The sequence below is a fragment of the Homalodisca vitripennis genome, chromosome 7 (assembly GCF_021130785.1).
Source record: "Homalodisca vitripennis isolate AUS2020 chromosome 7, UT_GWSS_2.1, whole genome shotgun sequence".
Classification (NCBI taxonomy): Eukaryota; Metazoa; Arthropoda; class Insecta; order Hemiptera; family Cicadellidae; genus Homalodisca; species Homalodisca vitripennis.
This window is the reverse complement of record NC_060213.1, coordinates 5,282,989-5,285,963: the sequence shown is the minus strand read 5'-3', so window position 1 is coordinate 5,285,963 and position 2,975 is coordinate 5,282,989. Positions and strand designations below refer to the sequence as shown.

Here is a 2,975-nt window from a genome sequence, read left to right as displayed (position 1 = left end):
CCATTCATGAGCAAAAGCTATGCATGGAAGTAATAGATATCAGTTTTCGATTGATATAAAAACAATTGTTTTTCGTTCGAACATGTTTACTGAATGTTTTTTTTCACTAATTTCTATATGATATAATGTTTAAGGCTTAGTCGGAAGAAGAAATTATATATTGAAACCACTGAAATATAGAGTGGTATGATAATTCTATATAATTATGTATACTAATAATCTTCCAACCAATCCAAAATGTTCATTAAACTATGAGTTCCAAACATACGGGATGTACAGACTTTTTAAATTAATCAGATCTCTCATTTCAAACTGTAAAGTAAGTGTTATTTATCTGAAACACTGCGTCAAGATTGATATTAGACGATACTGTACTATACAAAAACAAGCAATTATATTACGTTGCCTTCTGTTACAACGTTTTTAAGGTTTTAAAAAGATTAAATGGATTTTATTTGTTTAACTTAACCTAACTAAAAATAGTTCTTGTGAATCATTAAATTAGATTATAATCTTCTACTTATGTAAAAAGGTTAGGTTAAAGTTTAACGTATTTATTTATAGGCCGATTTACTAAAATAGTTATTGAATATATATCAACAACCAATATGTCTATCCATCAATGTCAGATTTATTTCATTTACGACCATTACAACATGAGTTTGATGCCTAGTTTGCTATATTATGTTTAATGAGTTTATAATTGGAAAAAGTAGTTAAGTGTTATAAGATGAATGGATAAAATATGTGTCATAAATGTTATGCTGAACAATTTTTATATTATTTAGTAACATCATTGGAGTAAAAAAATCCAAAATAATACAGAGAATTTGTGAAATGCTGTTTTTATATTTGACCTGGAATAACTTACTACGTAGACCCAAGATGACACTTTTTATACAAATTTTAGCTCAGAAAAAGTATTTTCAGATATTTGAGCTTATAATTTCACATTATTAGGTTGAATTAAAACATTACTGAATACTAATTACAAATAATATACACAGATCTTCTTTATACATTAAGCCAAACTAAAATCGACAGCTTTTGGTTACGCTATAGTAACAGCTAGAGCCCTTTTATAGATTATTTATAGATACCATCTCCACTGGAATATATTTGTACAAACTCGATTGAAAAACTACCATGATCTCAAAGTACGACAAGTGCAAAATTGAATTTGTCAATAATAACAAGTATAATAATTAGAACCCCTTAACTAAATTTATTCAAAGTTTATATACCTGTCAGTTCATAGTTTTTTACTTACTAATAAATCAACTAATAGAAAGATAATTCATACAAGGAACGAAAGGTGGTATGGCGACTATAGTAAATGTGGGGTGAAGATATTCACACAATTTAGAAAGTAATTCCCACATTTTCTCTCATAGGTGTTTGCCATCTGAGAATGTAGACTAGGAATGAAACATGCGAAGCTTGCCACATGAGATATAGAACAATAGTGGGTCTACGATAAAAGGTGCCTCGGTCGTGTTTGCTCTCACTCTTCTCAGAGCTCTACACTAAAGACATGTTCAGAATCATTTTGGTAAGTAATATTTGTACACACACAATAACAAATCAAATTTATATTAAACATTAGGAACTTTTGAAATTTACAGTTTTGTACGTTAAACAGTTTATATTTGAATGCAATAAATTTATCACCATTATTTTAATAGTAATGTATTATTACTTTTAATTAATAAAAAATATCATTATTTTTCAATTATATAATTAGCTTTTTAGCAAAATATGACTGACAGAAACAATCCATTCCTTTTATAAAAGTCGATGGGATATTTCATAACACTGCAATTCAAACATTGTTCTACTATGCTATTGAATGGTAGCATCAATACGTGGTATTATACATGAATAAAAAAACGATAAACTCTATAATTTTGTCACAATAAAAATTAATATAACATCTAAATGGAATACTTGAAGTATTTAATTTGCGTTTAATCATAAATTCTCCTAAAATAAACAAAGCTTTAAACCATTAAGTTTTTAAAATATAACATGACGTACCGATAAAATAGTAGCTTACTAGATATAAAATTAGATGTAAACATTGTTTTTTATATTAAATTAATATTATTTTAAGAATTAAATTTATAAATCAGCTGTGTTTCAGTACATAACAAGATTAGCAACAAGACACACACACACAGAGAAACTATATAATTTTTTTTTCTATTCCGAAAATAGTAAAAAACATGTTTAAATAAACCTAAAAAATATCTACGTCTCTAATTTAGAAGTATTTATAACAATTCCTTCTTAAAATGTAAACAACAGAAACAGAGCTTTTTCAAATGAACATTAGAAAAATAAAAAAAATTATGATTCAGATTTATTTATGCTTGTTGTAAGACGAAAGCAGTCACAAATCTAATTAACTTGTAATACAAAACCAAGAACTATTAATCTTGGAAAGAAATTTTCTTCATGGGCTTTCGAAATATATACTCTAAAATACAACCTTCTTTATAAAGCTTTAAATTATCAGTTTGATTTCCTTCATGCAGATTGCAATTTTTGCAACCATCTTGGGGCTCATGACTCTGGGATCCCCGCTGGATGACTGGCCTGAAGGAGTGGATGACTACGGTTACGGTGACAACTACACTGATCCTGACTATCCTACTACACCATCTCCGGGTCAATCGTAAAAATTATGTAATACGTACAGTGTAATTATATTTATTGTAAATAAATTAGTAAACAGTTAAAAATAGGATGTCTCTCACTCCATTAAAAGCAATATAATATAGATTAATAATTCAATATTTATACTACTCATGTATCTCGAGGGAAAACATGTAACACATGGAAATGTAGGTTATAAAACATTTTCATTTGAAATCATTGATATAATTTGTTTTAATATAACCAATTTTACATTCCTTTTAACTGTAAAAGAGTGATATTTTACAATTTTTGATGATCGTTGGATACAATAAAAT

The 2,975-nt window shown here is 27.3% G+C and overlaps 1 long non-coding RNA gene across 1 annotated transcript; it reads left to right on the top strand.

Annotated features, from left to right (window-relative positions):
* Positions 1-1,432: 1,432 nt before the first annotated feature.
* Positions 1,433-2,744, top strand: LOC124366500. The gene is made up of 2 exons (XR_006922816.1): positions 1,433-1,552; positions 2,538-2,744. It is a non-coding gene; the product is annotated as an uncharacterized LOC124366500 (long non-coding RNA).
* Positions 2,745-2,975: the final 231 nt, after the last annotated feature.